The sequence below is a fragment of the Tiliqua scincoides genome, chromosome 6 (assembly GCF_035046505.1).
Source record: "Tiliqua scincoides isolate rTilSci1 chromosome 6, rTilSci1.hap2, whole genome shotgun sequence".
In the NCBI taxonomy this organism is placed as follows: domain Eukaryota; kingdom Metazoa; phylum Chordata; class Lepidosauria; order Squamata; family Scincidae; genus Tiliqua; species Tiliqua scincoides.
In genome coordinates, this window is record NC_089826.1 from 66,435,152 (window position 1) to 66,450,745 (window position 15,594).

Here is a 15,594-nt window from a genome sequence, read left to right on the forward strand (position 1 = left end):
TGGTTCAGGAGATCAGTTCTTGGAGGATTACCTTAAGGAATATAACAATGAGATCAGTTCTTGGAGGATTACCTGCACAGATCGCCTGAATACATGTGATTAATTCTGCACTGAAATGGGCCAAACTAGGAAATGCAAACCATTGGAACGGAGAAATATAGCCTTTAGTTTGCACTAATGATTGTTGAATGAGCTTTGTTACGAGGCATAAAATTTAATGCTTTGGCTACGTGGGAGCCTTCAGGAGATAATTTTGCAATAACAACTCATTGAGCATGCTTAAATGTTTAGTTTTAAATTACAGTCGCCAAGGCTTCTATACATGTTTCTGATAAAACGGTTAAACTGCCAGCCACTGTTTAAAGTCCTAGCTTGGTTAAGTACTAAACCAGCATGGTGTATGCAGATAAGGCAAATGCAATTATAAACACAAAGACCAGTGGTATTATTCAATCACCAGCTTTTTCAACCACGGTCCTCCCATTAACTCTGCTGTTTCCTTCATGAAGATAATTAGGTCTTATTAGCAATTTGCAGTTCACATTAATTTTATGGGCATTGCAGATAGTGTTGCTGTATAAGGTTGATTTGCCACAGTGATTACACCCTGTTCGACGCCATCTTAAATGCATAGATTTATGCAGAAATAGTGATGGTCTGAAAGGATCAGTGATGGCATCCCAAGCTGAAAAGCCATGTTGAAATAATGCAGGTGGCTTCTAACATAGGGTGCATTCCAGGGCCCATGAGAGGGAGTTCAGGGGGTAAATTATATCAAGGCCCAGGGTCAAAAAGGAGGATCGGGAGCCAAAGGAGCAGTTGTGGACCCCCCCCCAGCCCTGTGCCCTGGGGTAAAGGTCCATGATGGCACCCCCCCCACGCAGATGTTGCTGAACCCCCGCGTGCAAAGCCACCCCCTCCACTTACCTGAAATTACAGAATCTTGCATGACCCCAGGCTGCAGCAGGAAAGCTTCTGGAGGCTTCCCCGATGCTTTAAAGTGTGCTTTCAGAAAATTGGAAGCCTAGTTTCCAAACCTGTTGGGAGCCTCAGAGAGGCTTAAACAGGGTCCTAAAGGCACGCACCCGGGGCATTTGCCCTATCAAATGAATGGGAGGTCCACCACTGCAAAGGAGGGGCGCCAAAAGTTTCCTGGCATCTTACTTTTTCTAATCTCAACAGGGCCCATGAGAGAGAGAGGTGCAGGGAATACATTATACCTGGGCCCAGGGTCAAAAAGGGGACCGGGGAGACAAAGTAAGGGAGCTAGAAATTTGCTGAGATCTCAGAAAATGTTTGCATGTATTGTGTGAAGATGTTTGCATTCACATTTTGTGTAGGCCTACATCATTCTAGATATCACAATGTGTAGGAATTATGATGCAGTGATCATATGAAATTATAATTTAATGGAAAAGGGAACAATATGCTACTGCCTTCAGGCTCTGCTCAGCAACCTCCATGCTTTCATCCAAACACAGCCTACAAGATGTACAAACTCTCTCATCCTTATGTAGTTGGGGTTTTATTTTATAATACAACAACAGTTTTCAAATTGTGTTCCAAGAAACCCTGGAGTTCCTTTGTTCTGCCAGATTCCAAGACCAAGCTCTGCCTGGAGAATTATGCCCACTTTAAGCAAATTAGCTCCCCTTCTTTCCCCCAACAAATGACCCTGGTTCTGCCTTGCAGTCCTGCTGGACCCCACCTCCAGGGTAGCTCGCCTGTTCAACCTGCAAAGGTCCTCTCTCCTGCCAGCAGCCTCCCACCACTACAGCAGCCCCTTGGTCCTCAGCAGGTCTTGGGCACAACAGCCACACACCAAACTCCAGTGTCTCCAGCAGTCTGTTCCAGCAGTCCCTTAGTCAGTCCATTGGTCACAAAGTCAGTCAGAATACCCAGGGCAAAGTCAATAAGCCAAGTCACAGTCTGAGGTCAGATTCCAAAGTCAATAAGCCAAGTCAGTCTCCAACCTGCACTCCTTCTACAAGCCACAAACCCTTCCTGCCTCAGGTGTTCCTTATATCCCTGAGGGCCCTATTGCCTTCAAGTGGCTGCAGTTGTGCAGCACACTCTGCTGGATGCCCAGGCCTTACCCTTAAAGGGGCCACTGCTGACACCACATCTACCTCCTGGCCAGATCTTCTGCAATTCCAATATATCCTCTGAAGTTTGACAGGGTTCTGAGTAGTCATTGAGAAGATCTTTCATGTCAGACAAGGTTCTTCAAAAGACAGCTTACTCACTGTAGTTGACCTGCAGCTATGATGCTGACCCTTGAGAATGACTCTGATCACATTCTATGCACACCCAAAACATTTGGAGGAGGCACAGTTTTCATGCTATTAATCATAATATAAAATATTTCACAAGATTTTAAAGGGTGGTTACCAAGTGCCAGGTTATTTGCTCTGTTGCATGGAGTGCACTTAGTACACCTGGTAAAAGAATTTGGCCTCATCATTTTCATCTCTCCGTTGTAAATACATCCTTAATACTTCAATTCAAAGATGTTACAAGGCCATCAGGGTAGCAACAACCTTCAACAACTGTTGTCAACGGAAATCAACTACAGACTCAGGAACCATGGAGCTTCCCATGCATTCTCAACTGGTTGGGAAGAATGCAACTGTTCTAACTATAGATATCCTGTACATTTCTACTGCCTTGGCAATGGCATCTTCTTTTTTTGTTTTTAAACTGAAACTAGTGACAAAAAGACAAAAATGAAACCATTATTGAATGAAATGTGGAAGCACCAATTGCTTTGCTCGTCATTCCTCATTTTCATTTTGGATTTTAAAAGAGCCACCAGATGTATTTGCACATCCTTTTCTGGGATGTACAGTATAATCAGGAAACAGTTTCTATTGCAAAAAAACACAATTCCAGCTTCACAAAGACATATGAAGCAAGTGTTCTCTAATTCCTAAACATTCTTTGAAAGAGTTCCACATTCGTACAAAATCATTATACAGTACTCTCATAACAGGTATTTATAAAATTTTCCTGAATAACACAGGCCTACAAAATTGAGGGTCAGAAAAGTTTCTTCCATTTATGGTGGTTTGATATGAATCTGGGGTGCAGATTCCAAAAATGGCATCCTTTTAGTATAGTATAGTATATAGTATAGCCTATTTAGTGAATAGTTCAAGCAGCTTCCTCACGAGGAAGCTGCTTGAACCATTCACTAAAGAGGCTATGTCATGTCTCCCAAACTAGACGTGATAGGGCAAAACGGATGCCATTTTTGGAATTGGCACCCCAAATATACCCAGGAATTGGTGCAACGTTTAAGGAAGTAAAATGTGTGTTGGCCTGTGTAAGCACTGGACTGTTAAGGTAAAAACTAGACACTGCTTCCCTTGGTCAGCCAGCCTTCTCTGGAGGATGAACTTTCACTACAAATACATTGCTTTTTCCATGGAAGCAGCTCTTGATCATGAGTTCCTGAGTTGTGTGCAGGCATTGGTGTCGCTAGGGGATGTGGGCCACAGTGGGTGACACACTCAATGGTTGGCAACCTTCAGTCTCGAAAGACTATGGTATAAGCCTACAGCACCCGGTATTCCCAAGCGGTCTCCCATCTAAGTACTAACCAGGCCCGACCCTGCTTAGCTTCCAAGATCAGACAAGATCAGGCATGTGCAGGGTAACAGTTACTCAGGGGTAACACAATTACGGGCCAAAAAATTTTAAATCTTTGTATTTTTTAATAATACCATCATGTTATATACCAATTTATGTGTAATTACATGCAGAATGCAATGAAATGAACTGAGTTGAAATAGATCTATTCTAGCAAAAGTTATAGTCAAGCAGGGGTGGGGCAATGCGACATCACTATGCACATTGCCAGGGACATTGCTCCACCTACTGCATGGGAGAAGGTCCATCATAGATGATGCACTGGCGTCCTTCTGTACCGGGTGATGCAAACCCTAGTGATAACACTGTGTGCAGGCATTTGTGAATCAGCCTTGGGTTGTTCTAATTTCTTATCCTGCAATGTTTGAAAATGCTCCTTGGGAAGAGGAGGTTGCTTTGTTTCTTTGGTAGGTTCATTCCACAAAGTAAAGTTCCTTCCCCCCCCTTTTTTTGTTTTGGGCGATGGAATCCCGAGGCATTTTCTGCAGACAAAAACAAGAGTATGAAAAACAATACCCCAATACCCTTGCTACAAAACAGCCCTGCACTGAGCTTCCCAGCCCAGCTAAAGGAAGCAACAGACAGGGCTGAGAAGGTGAACTTAAGAACCAAAGGAAAAGAACTTCAGGCATTTATAAAAATATCAGAGGTTCACACGGAAACCAAATTACAACACAGACCCTCCCAAGGCTATTTGAGGATCTGAAGTTGCTTGCCGATTTTCACGTAGCAGGTTTATTCTGGTGTGATTGTGTAATATCTATAGGCTTCTGAAATCTTCATTTAACAAAACTGTCAGCTGTGGTCTTCTGGCTGCCGCCAGCAGCAATGAGGTGAGCAGCTTACAAACACGAGGAAAGCAGATTGAGTTATAAATAAGCCTCTTTTTCCATTAAAGAGGAATTTTGTATGATGCACGATGTAACATTTCACACATAACACATCCAAAAGCAAGTCTCAGGGAGTTATAAAGTGGACTCTTCTGCAGATGGAATCACTTTGATTTGTGTAATCCATGTAGCCTAGAGCAGTGGTCTTCAACCTTTTTCATGCCATGACCCCAATAAATAAATGAAGTAGGAGACTGAGGACCCACAGTTGATCCTGCCCCCTTCCCAGCACCTTATCTACCCACTTCCTGACTCCATAGCCACCCACTTCCTGCCCCTTTACACCCTTTCAGCACTGTTCACTGCACATGCCCGATCTCGTTTGATCTCGGAAGCTAAGCAGGGTCAGGCCTGGTTAGTACTTGGATGGGAGACCACCTGGGAATACTAGGTGCTGTAGGCTTATACCATAGTCTTTCAAGACCGAAGGTTGCCAACCAGCACTGTTCACTGTAACCAAATATGTATTCACATTAGAGACAGCAGAAAAAGTCACCATGAAACCTGGCGCTAACGGAAGCTATTTGAGCACAATTGCTAAGAGCCTGAGCAGAACTTGGACACAATTTCCTGGTACCTGAAGGGGTACACCAAATGCCTCCCCCTTTACCTGGTGATGCTCTAGTCCAGTAGTCTTCAACCTTTTTCATTCCTGCAAGTTGCTGCGACTCCACAACTGAGGCTTTACCATGCATTCCCCAATAAATACAGCCGACAACAGGTATGGGATTAAATGGGCCACTTTATTAACTTACAACAAGTGCAACAAGGCAAAATAGGAAACACTACCCAAACTAAGTGCGGGGTTCTAAATGGGGGAAACGGCCTAGCCGTCTACGTCCCCCAGTCTCATAGGGCGTCCACCCAACTCCAGGCATAGCTCAATTGTTATTAAGCCCGCCTTTCACTGTCGCCCAAAGAGGGTAAGCCAGCCAAACTACTCTGCCTTCAGGTCACCCTTGCAAGGCCCCAAAGTTCAGACCAGGGGCTAGCCAGCCTGCCTCCCCGAGCCGGTCAAGCATCCAAAGAGCGGTTCTGGTTCACCCCTGCCCTTGCTGGCTTAGATTGGACGCCGGAGAAGGTCTTCTGTCTACCCACCCCGCACTTCTACCGCCACAAGGGGAGGTCAGCCTAGCGCTTGGCCTTCCCTGCACCCAAAAAGAGGTTCAAGCCTTGTTGCAACTCTGAAAGAAAGCGCCCATAACCTATAGGAGAAAGGTGAACACCATCGCCACGATAAAGAGCAGGCTCCTCAAAACCAATACTGGGATGATGGATAGCCGCTCCACCAAGCTCCGTGACGACCTGCCCAGGTAAGCGTTGATCCTTTTGCGTGCTACCTCGATTCTTTTAACACTACTCGCCCACCGCCAAACTCGCCTAGGCAGCATGTCAGACCACAGGATAGTGATCCCGGGAAACTGACGGACTAACGAGTTAAAATCCTTGCGGGCCTGGAGCCTCAAGGACATGGACGTCCTCTGACCCAGGTCATTTTCGCCCAAGTGTACCACGATTACCTGCAGCAGGGGGTTGACAGCAATGTACTCCAAAACGGCCGGGAAAAATTGGCCCCAGCACATACCCTCTTGGCCAACCAGTCAATGTGCGCAACATCACCCAGCGCCAGCTGAGAGCCAAAACTGGATGACATGGCATGCTTCCGAGCCCAAAAAACTATGGAGTGTCCGCAGATCAAGACCCTGGCTGGGCAGCTCCTTCGTGGACCTGTGGGAAAAAGAAGCATATCGTGAGATAAGCTCACTGGGCAGGCCAAGAGAAAGGAGGAATCCTTCCTCCGCTCTAATACTCACTCCCATGGCCAGTCACGGTCAGTGACCTGGTCTGCCTTACTAGGATACCCCACCTACCCATCACGCCGACACTGGCGCGGCAAACGCCCTCCAAGCGCTGCCAACAGAGCCTACGCGGCTCTGACACATCTCGCCAACACTGGCGCGGCACATGCCCAATAAGCGCTGCCAACAGAGCCTACGCGGCTCTGACACATCTCGCCAACACTGGCGCGGCACACGCCCTCTGAGCGCTGCCAACAGAGCCTACTCGGCTCTGACACATCTCGCCAACACTTGCGCGGCACACGCCCACTGAGCGCTGCCAACAGAGCCTACTCGGCTCTGACACATCTCGCCAACACTGGCGTGGCACACGCTCACTGAGCGCTGCCAACAGGGCCTACATGGCTCTGACACATCATGCCAACCTGGCAGTGCACACATTGCGCCCACTGGCGTTGCACACGGAGCCCTGGGGGCACCTTTACGCACGTAGTATTTAAAGGCACCAGAGCGCCATCTACCGGACAAAGACACCGGCTCGGAGACTGTTACAACTGAATCCACTGCCCACGCCCTAACAGGTATGTTATGGAGGGATAAACTCCCAGACCGTGACACACAGTCCCCCCACTGAAGGACTCTGTCAGTGGGGGCAAACTGTGACCTAACCAAAGCAGCCGTGGGGGCCCAGGATCCGGATACAGCCTGGCCTCAGGGCCAGCAGCCGAAAGCGTTCCCCCTGAAATAGAGAGAGAGCGTCGGCTATGCTATTTTCAAGCCCAGGTCATGTCTGGCTGACAAACAGTGGTGATAGCAAGACACTGTTTGACAAAGACTCCAACCAGATTCATAACCCGGGACCCCAGGGCGCTAGTCAACATCCCTATCAGATTATCTAATTTGTCCCTTGGCAGGCAAGGGACTGTGTAACCGAGTCCAGCTCGATACCTAAAAGGTGAGCTTGCCAAGGGGGGGGCCTCTGTCTTCTCGTGTGCCAGGGGGACCCCCAGCTGCTCACACAGCGCTGTAAAGTCACCCAGGAGCCGAGCACAGACGCCAGATCCAGATGGTCCCATAAAAGGTAGTGGGCAGTGGATCGTAACACAGTTCTGAAACGCACAGTCCATTCCAAAATGTACTGGACGCCTCAAAAACCGAACAGGAAATTGAACACCCCATTGGCAACGCCCTATTGTCTGGCAGAAATCATGGGGGTGCACTAGAAGCAATCAAAAGGCAGACTGAATATCTGCCTTGGCCATCAAGGCCCCAGGGCCACACTTCTTGAGGCAGGCAACCGCCTCGTCTAAAGAAGTGTATCTGACTGAACACCGGAAAGGACAGGTGGTGAATCAGTCTAAATTGGCCCTGGGCTTTTTTAGGCACCACACCCAGGGGGATACCTGCAGTTCCTCCATGGAGTAACCGCAAACGGTCCAGCTACTCTACCCGCTTCTAACTCCTTGGCTATTTTTACCTCGCACCACCTCCTCCATGTCAGTCACGGACTGGAGGTTGCAAGCGAACGTGAGGCTAACTGGGGCGGGGCTAGGATCTTGAAACCAAGCTGAAAACCCTCAAACAATGCTCTGGCTGCAGAACGATCCGTATAGAATTGTAGCCTGTAAACCAAGGAGGGAATCTCAATTGGCGTCGGGCCCTTTGCCAACACCAGTTGAGGGAACACCACCCGGCTTTTTTCCATGGAAGGGGCGGAAACCTTGCCGTGGTCCACTAATCCGTGGACATTTTGCCACGGGATGCCCAGCCCCACACATGGGGCAGCCATGGGAAAACGAACATCCCGGCCTTTTGCATTTGCCCGTGGCATTAAATTGGAAGCAAGCACGAGGGGTTTGACCCCCCTGCACACCCTCAGGTGCCACGGGCTGCTCGGGTCTGGAACGAGCAATCAAATGCCCGCTATCCGCCCTATCCCCCAACATTGCCCTAGCCGGCAGGACTAACTGCACCCAGAGTTCCCACTGGGGTATAGTCCAGTCCAAAGATGGGTCCTGCGCAGCTCTGATGCGAAATTGACGGTCATAAGCCATCCAAGCCGCACCAGCATGATCACGCAAAGCGCGATGAATAATGTCCAGGTATTTGAATAGTTTCCCCGCCTTTTTGGGGTGCAACTGGACAGTGACCCCAGCATAGACAATGAACCCATTCAGCCAATTGGTCCAATTCTTGTCTATCTTCCTCTGCCTGACGGTTTCCTCGTCACGCACAGGGTCTCCCACTTTGGGGGTAGGCTCAGGCTCAATGTGAAGGAGACTGAATATGTCCACAAAGTCACCCCGCCATATCTTCTCCTTGACCGACATGGCGAGGTGAGAGCCCAGAGGGATGGCGATGATGCCATACGAAACCGTAGGCTTCTCCCTCTCCACCACCAATCCCAATGACTCTTCCCCCCAGTTCACATCCTGCTGGTCCAACTCTGTGTCGGTCGTGGCAGGATAATGACCACACTGGGGGGGGGGGTGCCCTTCTGGCCCTGGGACCAGATTTGGGACAGGGATATGTCCAACCCAGGGCCCAGGGGTACTGGGGGTAATTGGGCCCCTGCCAGAAGGAAGGAGGCCCCCAAGGAGACCAGGGCTGATCTGGTGTAGCCCGGCTAGGTGCCCAAGGAATGCCTTCCTTGTCTTCCCACACAGACTCTACATTGTGAGCATAAACAGAGGGTTTATGGATTTGTGCTATTATACCTTTGAGCTAGTTTTATCATAACCTATTTTAACACAAAGAATGCAAAGAGGGAAAGGGCCTAACAGTTTTCCCTCCGAATGCAATAAAATGACATTTCTGGCTTCAAAACAAGGGCATTTCCTGAGGAAATGTAAATCTGACATCCTGCGCAAGTCAGGTGGGCATGAGCATTTGACTACGCAGGAGGTGAAATAGATCCGAAGTATTGAATCTGGGCATTGGGGATAAAACTGTGTTTCCCACTAATCACCCTAAAATGCTTGGCAACTGTAATCTCAAAGTCTGGGGAATAAGCCTACAACACCCAGAATTCCCAGGCATTCTCCGTGGTATAAGCCTACAACACCCAGAATTCCCAGGCATTCTCCGTGGTATAAGCCTACAACACTCAGAATTCCCAGGCATTCTCCATGGTATAAGCCTACAACACTCAGAATTCCCAGGCATTCTCCATGGTATAAGCCTACAACACCCAGAATTCCCAGGCATTCTCCGTGGTATAAGCCTACAACACTCAGAATTCCCAGGCATTCTCCATGGTATAAGCCTACAACACTCAGAATTCCCAGGCATTCTCCATGGTATAAGCCTACAACACCCAGAATTCCCAGGCATTCTCCGCGGTATAAGCCTACAACACCCAGAATTCCCAGGTGTTCTCCCTGTCCAGCAGTAACCAGGCCTGGCCCTTGCCTAGTAACAAAATGGCCCTGGGCCCTTATGGCCCCCCCGTGCCATGCGGCCACCCTAAAATGCCTCCGCTGCCCATAAGGCGTGCGGAGCCCGCGGCCTCCATGCCGGGTGTGCGACTATGCGGGCGAGCCTCAGCCTCCCCCTGCCTCGCCTTTCGACGGGCCTTTTCTTTTTGTCTCGTGTCGTAGCAAGCCAAGGCCTGCAACTGTGGCATTTACTCCTTATCATCCGATAAGGAGGGAGGGAGGGGAGGGGGGGCCATGCTAGAACCATTTTTTTTTTTTTGTGGCCTTGCCTCCCAACTTCCGAACTTTCATCCCCTTGTCCACCCCCCAGTGACTGAACATCCCCAATGGGGGCCCACCACCCCTTGTGTTCTAATTTGACAGTATACAATACGGTAGCCCACGAAAGGGCACGATCCCAGCAGTGACGCCGCAGCAGCACTTTGTCTCGCCCCACCGTGCTTGCATGTTGGTTGCTGGTAGACCATCCAACCCTGCAAAGGAAAAGGCCCCTTGGGATGCAAAGCTCCTAAAATGGCCACCAGGCTATTTTTAAATTTGTAAAATGGCGGTGCACCATGAGGCAGGAGCCTAAAATGGTGCCCAGCCATGAGACGCCCCGCCCAATAGCCGCCAAAATGCAGCCTGAACCAAGTGCCCCAGGCAGGCAAGGGCCCCTTGGGAGGCACCCACAGCTGCCACTCCCCGCAGCGCCACAGGCAGGGTGCGCAGCAGGCCACCCTCTAACATTGCCACTCGGGCAGAGCGCGCAACGGGCAACCCCCCACTAATGCCGCTCGGGCAGAGCGCGCAACGGGTTGTCCCCACTGTGGTCGCTCACGGGGCTCCGCGTCCTCCGCGCCCCGCAACGATTGCAGAGTGCGCAGCTCACCTCCCCTGGAGAGGCTACCCACTGCCGCTGCAGACGGGAGCCTGCAAGCATGGGTCCCCGCGCTCCAAGCCCCGTCGTGGGGTAGCCTCTCCTCCGCTCCTGGAAAAGCGACCTACTAGGTCACTTCCAGGAACGGAACTGAGCCGGGTTCAGCGCCTACGCGCTAGATCAGGCTCAGTTGTCCTGCCCCGCAAGGCCAGCCAACCAATAAGCTGGCAGTAAAGACCTGCTGCCGGCTGATAGGGGAAGCAGCCTGGCAATCATTGCTAGCGTGCCTATACAGGCACGCTAGCTGCCTTTGCTTTGCTTGGGGTCCCAACCCCAAGGTTGAAGAACGCTGGCCTAACTTTACAACATGACAGTCCAAAGTCTCTTTTAGTCCTGCTCCTGGAGGCACATGCATTCCCAACATTTACCCCTATTTACGTGCATATACACAAAGGTCTCCTCAAGGTAAGCGAATGTTTGTTTCTTTACCTTGGAGCTGCATTACCCTTACTTTGGTACTGAAAAGTTGGTTAGAATTGCACCCTTAGACTGCAATCCTATCTTACTAGAAACAAACACCTCTAGTTATGTGGTTACATGCACAATTAGGCTGCAATCCTATACACCTTACATGGAAGTAAGTCTCACTGAAATTCATTGGACTTACTTATGAGTAGGTATGCATAGGATTGTGCTATAAGTTGCCTAAGGATGGAGACAGTTAGTAATGAGGTGGGGGGTACCGTTGAAGGTGACTTGAAAGAGGGCTTGCTGTTCATGATGGAGGGTACAGTCATTCCAATTCTGCATCTAGTAACAGGCTTTGAAGATTTTTGTGGTTAAAAAAACAGCTTAAGGATTGTTACTCAGTGGTAGAGCATCTGCTTTACATATAGAAGGTTTCAAATTCAATGCTCAAGTAGAAGTAGGAAAGACTCCTGTCTGACTCTCTGGAGAGCCCCTGTCAGTCACAGTAGGAAATACTCATGTAGATGGACTAATGGTCCAACTCAGTATTAAGGAGTTTCAGAAGTTCACCAGCAGAACAAAATCAATGTATGTATGTGATGCAAAACCACCACTTCTCTGAAATCATATATTCTCTTTTAAAAGTATTTACCTGCCTTTAGCCTGACCACTTGGAAAATAGCCATCTGTATTTAAGCTCTGAGAAGTGACCCAGGCATAGCTATTTATGGAGCCCCCCCTCCTTTTGAAACAACTTTGATTTAATCTTACATGAGCTTTTGAGCCTAAGCACTCTCTTGGACCTTTTGCAGTGAAATGGCACATCTTATCCTATATGCCATCATCCAGTGGCGTAGCTGGAGGGGGGAGGAGCACTCAGTCTGGTAGGGAGCCTTGGCGAGGCAGGCAAGTGGCTCTTCCCTTCAGAGCCATTCCCAGTGGTTTGGAGCAAAAGGGAGCCTTATGGCTCCGTTTTGCTCCCCCCGCCGGGAATGGCTCCGAAGGGAGGGGCTGCTTGCCCACCCTGCTGAAGCTTCCTGCCAGACTGAGTGCTCCGCCCCCTCCAGCTACGCCACTGCCATCATCTCTAAGGAGAATCCGTAGCACTCGTTGAGAGCATGCCCTTAATGCACTCATGAGACCAGTCTGCCAATGATTTTGCCATGTATGGATTCAAATTGAAAGTCCATCTCATATGAATTGACTCAAACCATTTACTTTCTAACCAGAGTGGTTACTTCCATTTTCAGTTATCAGGGACATAATTGTTCCATGGAAAGAAGTAAGATGGTAAAAAATGTTTGGTATATAATCCTCCCAGCCGTAAGAATTTGTCCCTTCTGAAAAGGGGTGTGTTTTTTGAGCTTATGCCCCTTTGTTCTGAAATAAGAGAAGCACAGACCCCTTTGCAGCATCTCTTAGTTTATTTGTGGGACTGCCGGAGTCTCAGGAGACCTTACCGCTGCTTTGGATCCTGAGTCGTGGTCTCCAGTTGTTTGTTTTGAAAACAAAATGGTCCGTGAAGTCCTGCAAAAAGAGAGCAGTGCACTTTAATCATGTTATTATGCAGTTACTTGATACTCCAGCCAAGACGAATGGGCTTGTTGGTGTTAACTGAGGTCAGTTAAAACATGTTTTATCGGTTTCTGGTTGGTTCCATTGCAATAACTTGTACTACTGATGGTTACTAAGTCAACGTTCCAACCTGCCACTGTAACTAAAATTTCTTTACTGGTGGTGATGTGTAGTAAAGGATAAAGTTTATCACCATGCTCTGAAGTTTCATCAGTTCTTTTTGGCTCACTACAATGCCATAAGGCACAAGAGCAGGCCATGCAGGTTATTTTTCTGGCAATTGCTATGGAAATGAGGAACATGTTTATTCAACTAAGGGCGCAATCCTGAGGGGCCGTTTGGCCGGCGCAAGTCCCTTGTGCTGTCTCAGGAGGGTTGCAAACGTGCTATAAGGCACGTTAGTACCTTCTCATGAGTCAGGCTGGTGCACAGAAGCTGTATCCAGTGTGAGATAGGGCACCACAGTGGCTCAAACAAAGGTAAGGGGAAACTCTCCCCCTACCCCCAAATGTGATTTGTTTCAGCACTAACGAAGTGCTGAAATCCTTCCAGACTTATCTGTGAGACTATCTGTGATGCTGCAGAGAGGGGCCGATTGAGATAGTTGGAGGGAGATTTACAGCAGTGGCGCTTATGCTGGCTGATCCTGAGATTCACTGTCATGAATTCCCAATAGGAATTGCACCGTTCATCATCTTGCTGTAAAAAAAAAGAAAGATGAACTTAGCTGTTTTCCTGCTGAAAATTGTTCCTTCCCAACACACCTCTTTTCCCTTTTTGCTACAAATAGATGCTTTAGGAGCAAATTACAATTTTGTGGGGACATTTTTAACAGGGGATTAGCCCCTCCCTCCCTACTTGCCAATTGGGCATCCCAATGAGGATAGGCTCCCCCATGGCCCCAGGACTGGAGAACAGTGTCTTACTGTTCTGTGCAGGGTGACCAGATATCATAATAGCAAAAGAGGACCAGGCATCCCAAAATGTAGGACATCCAAGAAAAATGTAGGACACGACAAAATAAAAGCTAAAAACACGTGTATATTGTTGTGGTTAATTTAATCACTATATTACTTATTAAACTTAAAACCATATTACATATACATTATTAGTTATAGGAAGGCTATGTGCTGCCTGAACGGGCCTGCTCACAGAGAAAAGGAGGACATTTAAGTTCTTTTCCAGGACAGGAGGCTAAAAAGAGGACATGTCCTAGAAAAAGAGGATGTCTGGTCACCCTGGTTCTGTGTGTGTATACTATTTGCTTGCACAGAAGAAAAACACTGACAGTGGTTAAAATTTGTGATTATAGGCATAATCCACCAAAATTTAACTCTTCTTGATAACAATCTATTGAAATAACTGGACCAAGTCTAGATACAATTATGTGTGAGAAATTCCCATTTACTTCTGTAGGATTGGCTTCCTAGTAAACAAGCTTTGCTTCTCCTGGAAAAGCATGCCGCATGTCATTGCTTCCGATAAGATGTGATAGCCAAAGACTTCAGCTGTATTGTCCTTTCCGTTCACATGCATCTTAAGACCCTTTATAAAAGTAACTTTAGAAGCAAACTTTAGAAGCAAACTGTAGGCTGGACCGAAGCCATTTTTATTGAGTACATACTTAAGAAAAATAACAGATTGCGACCTGACATCTGCTTGTGTGACTAATAATATTTTCTGAGAAAATATTTTGACCCAGGAAAGGTTGTCACTAATGGCAACAGGCCAATGATTCTTTTACAAAATGAAGCTTAAACTTTCAAGAGCAGGTCCTCTAACCTCAGCTTGTTGAAAGACTCTTAAAAAAAGTTAAAAAAAAAAAGAAAAAAAAAGATCACTGTTTGTCTTTCAAGTTGCTCTTCTGTTGGCTGGAGTTACTTCAAAGATCATCTTTCTGTAGATAAACAAGAGGAGCTTATGAACCACTTTACCCTGTGTTTGTACAAACTAAAGTGTGAGGACCACAGTTTAGGTACAGATCAGCAGTCGATTTCATGGGATATTAGCCTCTACTTCCATAAACTAACAAGGTAGTAAGTGCTGAGTATTTCAAGCTGCCTCAGCAACTTGGGGGATGAAGAGGTATTATATGGGGCAGTACACACAGAAATAGCTGAACTGCTTTGCTTCCAGACAATTGTTTCCAGGCTTTTAGGCAATTAAAGAACAGTGCATCAGAAATGTAACACAGTCTTCGCATTTTAGCTGTTTATGGCTTGTACTAGGTGTTCAAGGCTGACCTTAATTAGCTCCAACCTATGGGCTGATAACAGTGCTTATTTTCTCCCTGCCAGAGGTGCACAACCATGTACAGAGAATTGGCATGGGCATACGTCATCAGTACCCCTAGCATGAATAGGCCGTAGACTAGCAGCATCTTCGTCTTGGTGTTCTCCAGCACATTTTTTCAATGGCTGCTGTTTTATTGTGGGTACCGCTTAGTTCACTGTCTGTCTGTCTGTCTGTAGATTTATAAGCAGTCCTAGAAGCAATTACATTACAATCCTATTGGGCTGCCCTACTGGCCTGCCAGCACTGGCTGCTGTCAAGCAACCATAAAGCGTGCTCTGGCATACTGACTAGTGCACTGCTTGAGTGCCAGCTGGAAGCACACCTTTGTGCTACTCGTGCTGTCCCCTCCCTGCCCCCCCACCACTCACCTCATGCTAGTGGGCAGAATTCTCCCTGTTAGTGTGCATGACCACCAGCGTGGTCAGTATACGTGGCCAGCAGCAATTGCACTGGTGGCCTTGCTGCACTTTACCAGTGGAAGTGATGTTCCGTTGGCATCTTTTTCCTTCCCTTCATTCAGATGTCTGAGCGGCACCCCCTTCGATGTGGCAGCCTTGTACAGTGCACAACCATGCGCAATGGCCCTAGGTGTGAAGCCTCCCCTAGCCTGGCACATGAGG

General features: G+C 48.0%; 1 pseudogene; it reads left to right on the plus strand.

The window, feature by feature from the left end:
• The first annotated feature begins 4,826 nt into the window (after positions 1-4,826).
• On the plus strand, positions 4,827-4,944 carry LOC136656564 (5S ribosomal RNA; annotated as a pseudogene).
• Positions 4,945-15,594: the final 10,650 nt, after the last annotated feature.